Here is a 16,034-nt window from a genome sequence, read left to right as displayed (position 1 = left end):
CACAGATAAACTTGGGAGGTGAGCTAGGTGGATTCTGGGAATATGGTGGCTGTTAACTTGGCAATTGGTGTGCGGGTCATGCCTATGTGATGTCACAGGTTTCAGAGGTCCTGATACCAATATACCTCCCTTCTTGTTATTATAAAGAGAAGGAAAAGAGAGAAGGGGGAAGCTGATGGTGAAAAGGGAATGAGGGTATTGTGTCTCTTAAGCTACTTCCTGCTGTCTAGGGGTGTCATCAACTTTGGTGTGCAGCTGACTTTCACCATCGGGATCCACTTGGTAAATGTTCGCATCAGGTTTCTCTGTGGACAGCAGATCTTCTGTGGGCAGTGACTGGTAGTCCTGTAACAGGAACTGATTCATAGTTTGGTTAGATTTTTTTTTTATTTGTCATTGAAGGAATGTAGAAACAAGATTAATGAGGCAGGGAGCAAATAATAACACCAGGAGGATGACTAGAAAAGGCATTACAAAAGGTAGTATCCACTTCCATATAGGGTTTTCGAAAATCCCAGAAATTCATGTTCCTTGAAATTCTTTATGTCTGACTGTAGCTCCTGGATTTTATTTCTCACTATCCCAGATTGGTTGATGTAGAAACAGCATTCTTCTTGGAGGAACAGGCAAAGGCCACCGTCTTTATCTGTCAGGGCATCTAGCCCCCATCAGTTCTGAAGCACCACAGCTACCAGAGAATCGATCTGTTTCTGGATAGTAAGCACAGCCTCAGTCATTCTTGAAGATCGCTTTTAAATTGGGAAGTGAATGTATTATATTGGGTCATGGAAGTTGTTTGACCTGCAATTCCAGTACCAACATCTATGGCTATTGCCATAGTGACCAAGAGTGGCACGACCTGAACTGCCCTCTTATGTTGGGCAGCTATCATATCTACATCTGGGATTGGCAGGGGCTCATTTCCCTGGATTACTCCCAGTTCAGGAAAAAGGAGTACCAATGTGCAAACTCCTAACCAGCTGATGGGTAGGCGATGATATGCCTGAGTGTCACAAAGAATCAACGTGTTCTGGATTGCAGGGCATTGTGGCAGAGATGATATATCGAGGGTTATGGTTCTATTGCCATCTAGGGAACTTAGCATTCCTATAGAATGTGTCCCAGACGTATTAAAACAGTTTGCCATGCCAAAGAGAGGGATAGAAGTAACATATGGAGTCATGGCAATGTCAGAGTCAGGGCAGCTGGCAAAAGGTGAGGTAAAGTTACTTGACAGTATCACTGGAGACACTGCTAGTGACAATTGTGAGTTAATTCCAGGGGGTACACATATCTAGCAATCTTTAAAGTGACCAGGCCTGGTGACATTAAGGAGTTGGTATGTCGACATTAAGGCCTGAAGCAAAAGATGAAATGACAAGTTAGTGCCATTTATGAGGGGTGATGTCAAAGAGGGGATAGTGGAAAGAAATGTATAAGAGTTAGCCATAATGCGATGGAGGGGGAACCACTCCAGAATTAATGTGTCTGAGGTCTGGAACCAGTCGATAGGTTCCATTAGGTTTCTTGACGGCTAGTATAGGGGTGTTAAATGGAGAAGAGGTGGGGCAAAAGAGTTTTTTCCTTAAGTGGTCAGAAATGATAGGATTAAGTCCCCTAAAGCTTTGGAGAGAGAAAGGGTATTGCGCTTGGGTGATGTACCTGGTAGAGTCCAATAACTGGATGACAACAAGAGAATGATGTTTAGCAAAAGAGGGGTTCTGGGCATTCAAAACTCGAGGGTCCACCTGAGAAGTTGGTAAAGGAAACAACATGTTAGTGTTAGTATGTTGGCTGGCTAGAAGAAGGAGCAGAGGTACTTCTGGTGAGCTTGGGTTTAGGCAAATAGGAGGAGCAAAGGAAATAGAGGCTCCCAGCCTAGCTAGAAGATCCCTTCCCAATAAGGGGACAGGACATGTTGGCACTACCAAAAAGAAATGGGTGAGAAATATACCTCTAAAAATGCAGCTAAGTGGTGGGGTCTGATGAGGAAGATTAGGTTGTCCTCCTACCTCGATGATAAGAAAACTCGAATGTGCAGTGGGTCCCCAAAACTCTGTCAGGACTAAGTAAGTGGTCCCGGTGTCCAAGAGGAAGGAGATGGGCCACCCACATGCCATGATAACTACCCAGGGCTCCTTGCTAGTGATAGGCGTGGTCAGGTTGAGGGAACTTTGGCTGCTTCAGTTATCTATAGCCAAGCCTAGGAGGTCGGCTGTCTTATCTGGGAGTGATGTCTCTCTGTTTTGTGCTACTTGAGGGCAATCAACAGCCCAATGTCCCTTCTGATGGCACCTAGGACATGGTCCTCTTGGCTTGTTGGGGATAGGGCAGGCCCTTGCCCAGTGACCTTGCTGACCACATCTATAGCAAGGGCCTGGTGGTCTCTGAGCCTTAGAATGCCAGGAGTCCATGGTAGTAGCTGGAGCTGGCCAGACAGCCTTTGCCAGCATGTGGTATCTTTATTTTCAGGCTTTCTCATCTCCCTCATGGTACACCTTGAAGGCCAGTGCTAAGACTTCTGCCTGTGGAGTTAGAGGTCCCTTCTCTAGCTTTCTAAGTTTGGCTTTTATGTCATCAGAAATTGCTTACCTTCTGGGTTTACAGGATCCAGATTAGTATGTTGCAATAAAGTTTTTGTGAGGTATTCTAAAAATTGAGATGGGTTCTCCTGCTTTTCCTGGACAACCTCTTGGAGTTTTTCAAAATTTACTGGCTTTAAGTCTGCCTTTCTTAGGCCAGTCAGAAGACATGTAATGAACCTGTCTCTGGCTAAGATACCACCTGTGGAATTGCAATTCCATCAGGGATCCTGGTCACACACTGCCTCAGATCCAACTGGATATGTTCCATCTGTTTGGTGAATTTCATCTGTATGTCCTTTTGCCTCTTCCCAAACTCGTCTGCATTCATCAGAGAGTAAACTATTAGTAAGAATCAAATGAACATCATGGAAAGTCAAGCTATAAGATTGAGTGATGTACTGGAACTCCTTAATAAAGCTGGCGGAGTGAGGAGTTAGAAGTGTAGGAACCCAGCCTGCTTTCTACTTGAGAAAGTTCACTCCATGTGAAAGGAACATGTACTCTGACCAGACCATCAACACCAGCCATTTCCCTTAGAGGAAGAACCAATGTTGGGTCAGGTGTTCCTGGAGGAGAAGAAGGACTTGGGGGTCTGGCTGTGGCCTTAGAACTCTTGATAGGAGGGGTAAAGTTTGTTGCCAATGCAGGGCATTTGGAGTGACCTGCAGCTGGCACAGAAGGAGGGGGAGGGGTCTGGAGAGGTCAAGCTAGTAGGCTCTGGGGCCTGAGAAGGAGAAACTGAGGTGGCAGTTTGGGGTTTTGGCCACGTGGAGGCAGGGGTCTGCAGCAGAGGGAAGGTGGCTCATTGGCAGGATCAAGTGTTGTAGCATCATCTAGTGGAGGGTGTGTAGGTTTCATGGCTAAGAGAAGTTGGGTTGGCAAACAGGAAGAACAGAGAGGGTTGAGAGTGAAGATAGATGAATGCTTGAATATATGAAACCTCTTTCTATTTACACAACTGCTGGCAGTATGTATGGAGATCTCTCAAAATGATCAGGTCTAGGCTGGCCATTTGGGGAATTATTATCTAGAAGGTATTGAATCCAGACTTTATTACAGAGGTGTATCAGTTTTGAGGGCCTCAAATTGGGCATTAATTTCAGAGATTTGAGATTTTCCAGGAGACATCCCAGTGGGGTGCCTAGAGGTACGTTCGAAGACAATTGGGTGACAGGGGTAGGGCAGGGAAGTTGTCACTGAACTTTTAGTGCCGGCATCCTAAGAAGAGCTCATCAGCGGGTTAGTAGCATAAGGCCAAACTAGAAATTCAGGTTGTCACATGAATAACTAGAGGCTACAGCTGCAATTTTCCCAGAAATTGCCAGAAAGCAATTCAACCTGGTACGAGGAATTTTTGGCTGGCTGCAAGAGCTCAAGGGATTTATGAACTGCTTTCAAGAAGGGAGTCACCCAAAGGCCTATGTCCTAACTTGTAGGTCAGCCAGGAGGCCAGTCATAAGAACTGGGGCATTGAAAGCCAACACCTTAACCCAAAAGAGGCTGACCAGGCTCTATCTGGACATATAGGGTCACTTCCACCAACTGGAGAAACTCCTTTCCAATTAATATGCCTGTGTGTTTGCAGGCTTCTTCAGTCAGGTAGCAGGAAGCATGGAACCGTGTGGTTGGTTGGTGTGCCCAGAAGCACATGGTAGGCCTCAGTGGCACAACTCACGTGGTAGAAGTCTGTGAGTCTCACAAGGTGGCAACAGTGTCAATGGCGATGGTCTGCAGTAGCAGTGGAAATCCACGTGGTGGATGACGGTAGGTGCCAGCTGATGGAGTCCACATGGTGTAGCAGTGACTGCAGGTGGTGGCGGCCATCTCGTGGCATTGGTTCTCCTGCGGCAGTGGCAGATTCACCTGGTTCACCTTCATGTCAGGTAGTGACGGCTGCTGGGCCCCGCAGCTCCCCTGCATAGCGATTACCGAAATCTTTGGCACCAATGTTATCATCTTAATCGTTGCACATGTTCAGAAGGACTACACCAGGCCAAACAGTTCCACGTGAGGTTTATTGCGAGAGAGAGGGGCAAAGTGGTGGTGGAAAGAGAAGGGGGAGAGAGAGAGAGAGAGAGAGAGAGAGAGAGAGAGAGAGAGAGAGAGAGAGAGAGAGAGTTTCTTTATATATGGATGCTGACATAGTCACAGGTAAAGGTGGGAGATGAGCCAGGTGGATTCTGGGAATATGGTGGCTGTTTCCTTGGCAACAGGTGTTCAGGTAGCACCTATGTGATATCATGAGTTTCAGGAGGTCAGCTAGTCCCTGATTTTTAGATATGTAAATGTGCAATCTTATCTTGAAAAGATATAGATTCATAGTTCTTGGATTATTAGTGACTCTGGGCAAGTTATTTGGGGTTTTTTTGTTGTTGTTGTTTCTATTATTGCTGTTTTATTGTTTTGTTTTGTTTGGGAGCTCATGGGCCATTTATGATCCACTACTTTTTCATTCCAATCCCTATTGATTAATGAGTAAGTGGCTTAATGTGTAAGTGATTAACCTATACATTGGCTTAAAAATTTCTATTATCGGGCTGGTGAGATGGCTCAGTGGGTAAGAGCACCCGACTGCTCTTCCAGACTGCTCTTCCGAAGGTCCGGAGTTCAAATCCCAGCAACCACATGGTGGCTCACAACCATCCGTAACGAGATCTGACACCCTCTTCTGGAATGTCTGAAGACAGCTACAGTGTACTTACATATAAATAAATAAATCTTTAAAAAAAAAAAAAAATTTCTATTATCAAATGGTGAATTTTCTCCCTCTGTCTTAGTTACTCTTCTATTGCTATGACAAGAAACCATGACCAAGGCAACTCTTATAGAAGAATACGTTTAATTGGGACCTTGCTTACAGTTTCAGAGGGTTAGTTCTTTACCATCATGGCACAGGCAGCAGCAGAAAGAGAGAGACAGAGACAGACAGAGAGACACAGAGAGAGACAAAGACACAGAGAGAGACAGAAGAGACAAAGACAGACAGAGAGAGACAGAGACAGAGGGACAGAAGAGACAAAGACAGAGAGAGAGAGAGAGAGAGAGAAAGACAAAGACAGACAGATAGACACACAGGGAGAGAAAGACACAGAGAGAGACAGAAGAGACAAAGACAGACAGAGAGAGAGTGAGAGAGAGAAAGAGAGAGAGACTGGATCTGGTGTAGGCCAAGTAAGGACCAAGCATTCAAACATAGGAGCCTATGCTTCCATTCTCATCAAACCACCACACCCTTTTTCCACATTATGCAACACCCTTGGAAGATGTTAGCTCCTCCTTGCACAATCATGCTTCGTAGTTGATTCTGTGCATACTTTAAACCCCAGCAGGCCTTGCCTTTCATTACCTGATACCGACAACAGCCATTTCTTTACTCTCTCACACCACAGCAGCCCTAGGTACTGATTGATTTTGTACAGGACATAGATGACCCAGAGGTATCTGGAGACTTTAGGGAATATAGTTCTATTGGCTGTTCTAGATCCCATTTTTTCAGGCTCATATATTTGAATGCTTGGTAATGGGGAATATCACTACTTGAGAGGGATTAAGATGTGTACCCTTGTTGGATTAAGTGTAGCCTTCTTGGAGAAGAGTGTCACTGGTGGTGGGGTTTAAAGATTCAAAAGCCAAAGCCTGGCAGGCCCAGGGTCTTCTTCTTGCTGCCTGCAAATCCTAATGTACTCAAGTTAGTTCTCCAGCACCTTGGCTGCCTGCAAGCTGCCATGCTTCCCACCATGATGATAATGGACTAAACCTCTGAAATTGTAAGCCAGCTCCAATTAAATGCTTTCCTTTAAAAGAGTTGCTGTGGTTGTGGTGTATCTTTAGAGCAATAGAATGTTGACTAAGCACTTGCTGTGTTGTGCCCTTCCCCCAGCCTTGAGATGGCTAAACAAGTCTCAGATGGCTGAAGCCAGGTACCTGGCCTCACTGCATTGCATCTTCCTGCCTGAGCCTTGAGCTGACCACCTACTGAGCTTACTTTGCAACTCAATACAACTGAAAAAAAGCAACTGAACCCAGCCTAAAACAAAGAATGTTTCCTTGGGTCTGCCCTTTCTATTCCATGCCCAGCTCTCCTTCCAGGCATACCCAGTGCTCCATGACCGCTGGACTGCTACACCTAGTTGATTTTTGATTCCCATCTCTGCCTCTGGCATCATATGGCCATCAGTCTGTCAGTGTTTCTTTTTCTCTCCTCATAAGGACTCTAGTCAATTTTGATTAAAATCCTATCATACTGCTGTTCGGCCTTATCTGAACTAATTCCATGTGTAACCACCCTTCTTTCAAGTAAGAGAACATTCTGAAGTATTTGGGATTTGTACTTTACAGATTTTCTGGGGTAACATAGCTTAATTCACATCAAGAGAAAACTACTCCCCGGTATGCTAACCCCAGGGTATTGAATTATCTCTTGCTCAAAACCTACACCTGTTTAGTTTTTGTGACTGATGTCATTAATAAGTTCTCTGAGATGCGTTGTTTATATCATCAGAATTCTAAGCAGAAAGTATAGTTTATTTTATTTTTTAAGATATTGTCTTTATTTACACTTCAAATGTTATCCCCTTTCCTGGTTTCCCTTCTGAAAACCTCCCATTCCCTCACCCCTCACTCCCCATGCTCACCAACCCACCCATTCCCGCTTCCTGGCCCTGACATTCCCCTATACTGAGGCACAGAACCTTCACTGGACCAAGGGCCTCTCCTCCCATTGATGACCTACTAGGCCATCCTCTGCTACATATGCAGTTAGAACCCTGAGTCCCACCATGTGTTTTCTTTGGTTGGTGTTTGCATCCCAGGGAGCTCTGGACATACTGGTTAGTTTATATTGTTGTTCCTTCTATGGGGTTATAAACCCCTTCAACTCCTTGGGAACTTTCTCTAGCTCCTTCATTGGGGACCCTGTGCTCCATCAAATGGATGATTGTGAGCATCCATTTCTGTATTTGTCAGGCACTGGCAGAGCCTCTCAGGAGACAGCTATATCAAGCTCCTATCAGCAAGCACCTGTAGGCATCCACAATAGTGTCTGGGTTTGGTGGTTGTATATGGGATGGATCCCCAGATGGATTGGTCTCTAGATTCCTTCAGTCTCTGCTCCACACTCTGTCTCTGTAACTCCTTTCATGGGTATTTTATTCCCCCTTCTAAGAAGGATCGAAGTATCCACACTTTGGTCTTCCTTCTTCTTGGGTTTCATGTGTTTTTTGAATTGTATTTTGGGTATTCTGAGCTTCTGGGCTAATATCCACTTATCAGTGAGTGCATATCAAGTGTGTTCTTTTGTGATTGAGTTACCTCACTCAGGATGATAGTCTCCAGATCCATCCATTTGCCTATGAATCTCATAAATTAATTATTTTAATAAGTACATAGTACTCCTTCTGTATCCATTCCTCTATTGAGAGACATCTGGGTTCTTTCCAACTTCTGAATATTATAAATAAGGCTGCTAGTAGAGTATGTGTCCTTATTACATGTTAGAGCTTCTGCGGGGTATATTCCCAGGAGTGGTATAGCTGGGTCATCAGGTAATACTATGTCCAATTTTCTGAGGAACCGCCAAACTGATTTCCACAGTAGTTGTAACAGCTTGCAATTCCACCAGCAATGGAGGAATGTTCCTCTTCCTCCACATTCTTGCCAGCATCTGCTGTCACCTCAGTTTTTGAACTTAAGCCATTCTGACTGGTGAGAGGTGGAATCTCAGGGTTGTTTTGAATTGAATTTACCTGATGACTAAGGATGTTGACCATTTTTCAAGTGCTTCTCACCCATCTGGTATTCCTCAGTTGAGAATTCTTTGTTTAATTCTGTACCCCATGTTTTAATAGGGTGATTTGGTTCTCTGGAGTCCAGCTTCTTGAGTTCTTTGTACCTATAGGATATTAGCCCTCTTTTTGATTTAGCCCTCTTTTCCATATCTGTTGTTTGCCTTTTTTTTTTTAATGACAGTGTCCTTTGCCTTACAAAAGCTTGGCAATTTTATGAGCTCCCATTTGTCAATTCTTGATCTTATAGCACAAGCCATTGCTATTCTGTTAAGGAATTTTTCTCCTGTGCCCATATGTTCAAGGCTCATCACCACTTTATCCTCTACAAGTTTCAGTGTCTCTGGTTTTAGGTGGAGTTCCTTGATCCACTTAGACTTGAGCTTAGTACAAGGAGATAAGAATGCATCAATTCACATTCTTCTACATGATAACTGCCAGTTATACCAGCAGCATTTGTTGAAAATGCTGTCTTTTTTTTTCCACAGGATGGTTTTAGCTCCTTGATCAAATATTAAGTGTCCATGGATGTGTGTGGTTTTATTTCTGGGTCTTCAATTCTATTCCATTGATATACCTGTCTGTCACTGTACCAGTACCATGCAGTTTTTATCACAATTGCTCTGTAGCACAGCTTAAGGTCAGGGATGGTGATTCTACCTGAAGAAGTTCTTTTATTGTTGAGAATAGTTTTTGCTATCCTACGTTTTTTGTTATACCAGGTGAATTTGCAAATTGTCATTTCTAACTTTGTGAAGATTTGATTTGGAATTTTGATGGGGATTGCATTGAATCTGTAGATTGCTTTTGACAAGATGGCCATTTTTACTATATTAATCCTGCCAATCTATGAGCATGGGAGATCTTTCCATCTTCTGAGATCTCTTTTGAATTCTTTCCTCAGAGACTTGAGGTTCTTATCATATAAATCTTTCACTTCCTTAGTTAGAGTCACACCAAGGTCTTTTATATTATATGTGACTATTGTGAAGGGTGTTGTTTCCCTAATTTTTTTCTCAACCTGTTTACCCTTTGTGAAGAGAAAGGCCACTGATTTGTTTGAGTTAACTTTATGTCCAGCTACTTCACTGAAGTTCTTTATCAGATTTAGGAGATCTCTGGTGTAATTTTTGGCTCACTTATGTATACTATCCTATCATCTGCAAATAGTAATATTTTTATTTCTTCCTTTCCAATTTGTACCCCTTTAATCTCCTTTTGTTGTCTAATTGCTCTGGCTAGGTCTTCAAGTACTATATTGAATAGGGAGGGAGAGAGTGGGCAGCCTTGTCTTGTCTCTGATTTTAGTGGGATTGCTTCAAGTTTCTCTCCATTTAGTTTGAAGTTGGCTACTGGTTTGCTGAATATTGTTTTTACTATGTTTAGGTATGGTCCTTGAATTTCTGATCTTTCCAAGACTTTGGATCTTTTCAAATACTTTCTCAGTATCTAATGAAATAAAAATGCGTTTTTTTTCTTTGACTTTGATAATGTAGTGCATTATGTTGATGGATTTACGTGTTGAACCGTCCCCGCATCCCTGGGATGAAGCCTACTTGACCATGATGGATAATTTTCTTGATGTGTTCTTGGATTAAGTTTGTGAGCATTTTATTGAGTATTTTTGCATCAATATTCATAAGGGAAATTGGTCTGAAGTTCTCTTTCTTTGTTGGATCTTTATGTGGTTTAGGTATCAGAGTAATTGTGGCTTCATAGAATGAATTGGGTAGAGTACCTTCTGTCTCTATTTTCTGGAGTAGTTTGAGAAGTATTGGTATTAGGTCTTCTTTGAAGGTCTGATAGCACTCTGCACTAAACCCATTTGGTTCTGGGCTTTTTTTTGGTTGGGAGACTATTAATGACTATTTCTATTTCTTTAGGGGATATTGGACTGTTTTAACTGTTAATATCATCCTGATTTAACTTTCGTACTTGGTATCTGTCTAGAAAATTGTCCATTTCATCCAGGCTTCCCGTTTTGTTAAGTATAGGCTTTTGTAGTAGGATCTGATGATGCTTTGGATTTCCTCAAATTCTGTTGTTATGTTTCCCTTTCATTTCTACTTTTCTTAATTATGATACTGTCCCTGTGCCCTCTAGTTAGTCTTGCTAAGGGTTTAACTATCTTGTTGATTTTCTCAAAAAACCAGCTCCTGGTTTTGTTGATTCTTTGTATAGTTCTTTTTGTTTCTACTTGGTTGATTTCAGCCCTGAGTTTGATTATTTCCTGCCTTGTACTCCTCTTGGACATATTTGTTTCTTTTTGTTCTAGAGCTTCCAGATGTGCTGCCAAGCTGCTAGTGTATGCTCTCTCCAATTTCTTTTTGGAGTCACTCAGAGCTATGAGTTTTCCTCTTAGAACTGCTTTCATTGTGTCCCATAAGTTTAGTATATTATGGCTTCATTAAACTCTAAAAAGCCTTTAATTTCTTTCTTTATTTTCTCCTTGACCAAGTTAAGGAAGTTAAGTTGGGGAGAGTGTTGTTCAACTTCCATATGTATGTGGGCTTTCTATTATTTATGTTGTTATTGAAGATCAGCCTTAGTCCATGGTGATCTGATAGGATGCATGGGATTATTTTAATATTTATATATTTGTTGGGTCTTTATGTGGTTTAGGTATCAGAGTAATTGTGGCTTCATAGAATGAATTGGGTAGAGTACCTTCTGTCTCTATTTTCTGTTGAAGGCCTGTTTTGTGACCAATTACATGGTCAGTTTTGGAGAAGGTACCATGAGGTGCTGAGGACGCAGATGTAGCTGTCTCTTGTGAGACTATGCCGGGGCCCAGCAAACACAGAAGTGGATGCTCACAGTCAGCTAATGGATGGATCATAGGGCTCCCAATGGAGGAGCTAGAGAAAGTAGCCAAGGAGCTAAAGGGATCTGCAACCCTATAGGTGGAACAACATTATGAGCTAACCAGTACCCCGGAGCTCTTGACTCTAGCTGCATATATATCAAAAGATGGCCTAGTCGGCCATCACTGGAAAGAGAGGCCCATTGGACTTGCAAACTTTATATGCCCCAGTACAGGGGAATACCAGGGCCAAAAAGGGGGAGTGGGTGGGCAGGGGAGTGGGGGTGGGTGGATATGGGGGACTTTTGGTATAGCATTGGAAATGTAAATGAGTTAAATACCTAATAAAAAATGGAAAAAAAAAAAAAAAAAGAAGGTATATCCTTTTGTTTTGGTATAAAATGTTCTATAGATATCTGTTAAATCCATTTGTTTTACAATTTTTGTTAGTTTCACTGTGTCTGTTTAGTTTCTGTTTCCTGGATCTGTCCAATGAGGAAAGTGGGTTGTTGAAGTCTCCCAGTATTATTGTGTGAGTTGCACACATTAAACCTTTTAAAAGCCAATGTATTTTAAAGACTGCATTTAGGTTTTCTTTTTCTTTTTTCTTTTTCTTTTTTTTAACAGTCTCCAATTGTGATGGTTTGTATATGCTCAGCCAAGAGAGTGGCACAATTAGAAGGTGTGGCCCTGTTGGAATAGGTGTGTCATTGTGAGTCTGAAAACTGCCAGGACCCGGCTCAGTTGTCCCCCCTCAATCTGTAGGAAATTAGGGGTTTCAGCAGGTGGGCATGGAGTTGTCCAGAAATAACAAATGGACACAGAAAAAGGGAGTGCTGTATCTGGATGTAATTTTTCACAAAGAGAACACCAGTCTTATATAACTCAGAAAATAAAGGAGTACTGTGTCACAGCAGGCAAGGTGCATTGGATCATCTGACACAAAACAGAGGAATGCCTTCAAAGGGCTGACAGGAACCAGTTAATGTTTACAGTAAAGATAAAACAGCCCTGCCTAGAATCAGCTAATGTCAGGTAAGGATTTTACACCCTAGTCACAATTTATGCTACTCCTTTGAGCCTTGTGAAAGCTAGCACCAGGGGGTTCTGCTCTAGCGGACCTTATCATGAATAATGCAATACCACAACTCCCCTTTTTCCTAGGCCTTGGTAAATACTTGCATATGAAAGTAACTTGGCTGTTCTTTTAAGTATCTGTAGGGAATCTCCATTTGTCAGAAGAATTCACCAACTTTCTTCTAATATACAATATAGTCTACTATACCTGAATGTAATGAAGATTCTAGGTATACTTTTGCTAAGCCTGCCCTGAGACTTCTAACTCTTATCCAGTAAAATACTGTAAGAAAGCATGCAAGACCCTCCACAATATCGCAGGAACAAATCTGGGACATTCTAGCTATAGGAATGCCAAGGTTACAGGAGGCTAAGTTTCCGTGAAACTCTTTGCCTCAGGACTGCTTCCAGGCTTTTAGACCTGCCAAGCGAGTCATTACTGGAGTGGATGTAGCAGGAAATGAATATTCTAGCATCCTTCAGATTAAGATGTAGAAGTCTCAGCTCCTCCTGAGCCATGCCTGCCTGGATGCCTGCCTTAATGATAATGACCTGAACCACTTGAACCTGTAAGGTAGTCCCAATTAAATGTTGTTCTTTTAAGAGTTGCTTGGTCACGGTGTCTGTTCACAGCAGTAAAAACCTAACTAAGACATTAGTTTAAAAGTGATTATATTGTGTAAAGTCTTAGTGGTTTAACCATTGGTATTTATGATCCTGAGAGTACAATGAAATACTCTTGCTTTATTGAGCAAGGAAATGCTCTGAATTGTCTGGACATGTATGTATACTTTATGGATTAGTGAATATGTCTAGAGATACTGGTGCGATTTAGAAAAAAACAAGATTGATTCACTCACTGAGGGTTGGGTAAAACATTTTATATAAAGTACTTAGTTTGTTAAGGACTCAGTTTTGAGAGGGATAGATATGAAATGATTGTGTTTCTGTGATAATAATTCTCTCAATTGCTCAATAGTGCTTGTCTTTTAGGTAGTTGTTACAGACTCATTATACAATCTAACATTGTAGTTTAGGACCATTACATTTATGTTGGAGTATCTTTTACATGATTTAGGTGTCTATCTCAAAGCGAATCTCTCTAGGGTCTCACAGAAAATATTCTCTCTCTCTCTCTCTCTTTCTCTCTCTGTGTGTGTGTGTCTATGTGCTTGTGTGTATATGTTAGAGGGTCATGAAGTAAAAGATAATTTGATTTTCAGGTCTTTCTTCTAGGTAACAACAGCTCTTCCTGGCCATCTGGACAGGGTGGGCATGGAAGGAAGGGAAGCCCCAAGCAGATCTATGTTTGGCTTAATGATACTGATAAAGCCTATTTAGTCACCCTGGTGGGCCTTTGCTCTACTCATCTGGTGTTTATTTCGCCTCTTGGTTTTCTATTTTGGTGGTCCTAGCAGAGCCAAGGCTGCATCTTCCATGGCCTCCACAAATAACTGTGTAGATCAACTTCCATTTTTATCCTTCCCAGAACTGGAAGATTTGCAGAGATAGAAAAAAAATAATAATCACAAAACAATGATGGCCCCTCCTCAGGAATTCATGTGGTCTCTCCCCAATTCCTTTGGCCCTTCTCAGTACAGCACAAGGCAGGGAGGTAAAGCAATCTAGACACTAATTACCTTCCCCTTTTTGCAGCATATCTTCTCTCCTTGAGCTATTCTGTGGCTCTACAGCTACTTCTTCACTAGCCCCCTCAGGGTGTCCTTGGCTTCTAGCAGGGTCTCTCGCCCTCTAACTTCACACCCCAAATGGTGCTCAAGGAAAGTCCCAGTTGTTTTTTCACACTGCTTAAAAGGTTTGAAAATTTATAGATACACAAATACATCACACACACACACACACACACACACACACACACACACACACACACACACACACACATGCACACACTCTCTGTCCATGACTGAAGGTGGAGTGAAAGCCTGCAATAGAACTGTCAGGTCCAGGCCTTCTCTAGGACAGATGGTGGGACACACAAACAGACTCATGTCGGCTTCTTGAATCTCTGCCTCCTCCAGTTTCTATGCCCTCTCCAATTCTTCTACATTTAGGGGTATAAATACTTGCTCTTCTTTCATTCCTCTCTCCCTACATCTATCTACCTGAATGACTACTTTTTAATTTAAGCTGGAGAATCAGTGCCTTTCATCTTTGCTGTGGATAATACCTAACAGCCATTCTCAGTCTTAGGAGAATATCAGTATTACCTAGAGAGCTTTCAAAATATAAATTAAATTAGATTATCTGGAATATGAGCACAGGGGCAGAAATGACACAAAGCCCCTCATTTGGTCCTTATGTTCAGCACACTGGGAGCCAATACCAACGGGCCAGGAGGATGAGAACAAACACATCAGTGAATACCACAAAATGGAGAAAGCTAGGCACTACCAGACTAAGAAACTTACCTTAGCTGTACAGCTGGCAGTTTTCAGAGTGGGTACACCAAAGCTTGAGTTCTGCACCTAGCTAGGATCATGAAGAAGAGCAACAGTTTTTGTTTTGTTTGCTAGTCCTTTCCAGTCTTTCATCTTATTTTTATTCCCTGCCCACATCTCATGAGCACCTTCAGCACTGTGCATTATGGAAGGCCTAGAGCTGCTTCAGGCCAGCTCACCTTCCCTTGGCTATAGATGCTATCCACTATACCATCACCTCTTCAGAAGGAGTCTCACAGAGAGGGCAAGAATTCATTGACTCAATCTCATGTCTGTGTGTTGTGTTCCAGGTATGGCCACTAAAAAGACTTGTTTGCTTAAACTTTCAAGAAGAATTCCATGATTGCAAGTGAAAAGGAGAAGGAAGGATTACGTCTTAGGCATTGCCTGGAATCACATTCTCTCAGCTAAGCCACAGCATGGCTGTGCTTTGGTTTGAAGATAAAACTCAATGGTTATGAGCACTGCATGGTGGCTCACAAACATCTGTAATAGGATCTGATGCCCTTTTCTGGTGTGAGTCTAAAGACAGCAACACTGTACTCATATTCATAAAATAAATAAATCTTTTTTAAAAAACCCAGAAGTTCATGTGTTTGAACTCTTAGTCTCTAGCTAATATTGCTGATTTGAGAGGACACACAAGCTCACACTGCAGGAAAGGAATGAGGAAGGGAGGTCTTGTGGAGTACAGCCAAGCCACATCTGTCTGTCTGTCTGTCTGTCTGTCTTTCTCCTTTCCTCATTCTCCCTCTCCTCCAGTCCCTCTCTTCCTTTCTGTTTTCTTCCCTCCCCTCCCTTCTCTATATCTCCTTTCCTCCTTCCCCTCTCCCATCCTTCCTTCTCTGTCTTTGTTTTCCTTCCTCCCTCCTTCTGTCTTTTTCTTCCTCTTTCCCCCTCTCTCTTCCTCTTTCTCCCTCCTTCCACCCAGTCCCTCTCCTCTCTTCCTGGTCTGCTGAAGTGTAAGCAAGCAACCTCAAGCTTTCCTGATGCAGCCATATACACAACCACTGCCATACTGTCTCTGCCACCACCTACTGTGACCCCTCATACCTTGAGACAAAATTGGGCTCTTCTCCCCTAAGTTGCTTCATGTCTGGTATCTGACTACAGTGACAGTAAAAAGTAACGGCTATTTACCTAGCTACTTTGTCATCCTTCAAGATTTAGAGGACATGAAACACATTTCCTCACCAGGGTCTGACTTGAGGGGTCTTTGGTGGTGAACGCAGGTTCTGCCTTTGCCTCGCACAGCTCTCAGTGCCTTCACTGCTTCATGAAGGATCTGTTTATCCTTCCTTTTCAATAGGTCATGAACCCCTTGAAA

The 16,034-nt window shown here is 42.6% G+C and overlaps 1 long non-coding RNA gene across 1 annotated transcript; it reads right to left on the bottom strand.

Annotated features, from left to right (window-relative positions):
* Positions 1–639: 639 nt before the first annotated feature.
* Gm51764 lies at positions 640–14,725 on the bottom strand. The gene is made up of 3 exons (XR_003948861.1): positions 14,678–14,725; positions 4,261–4,568; positions 640–1,748 (listed from the first exon to the last, which is right to left on the bottom strand). It is a non-coding gene; the product is annotated as a predicted gene, 51764 (long non-coding RNA).
* Positions 14,726–16,034: the final 1,309 nt, after the last annotated feature.

This window comes from Mus musculus, chromosome 10, assembly GCF_000001635.26.
Source record: "Mus musculus strain C57BL/6J chromosome 10, GRCm38.p6 C57BL/6J".
Taxonomy (NCBI): Eukaryota; Metazoa; Chordata; class Mammalia; order Rodentia; family Muridae; genus Mus; species Mus musculus.
This window is presented reverse-complemented; position numbering and strand designations above follow the sequence as displayed.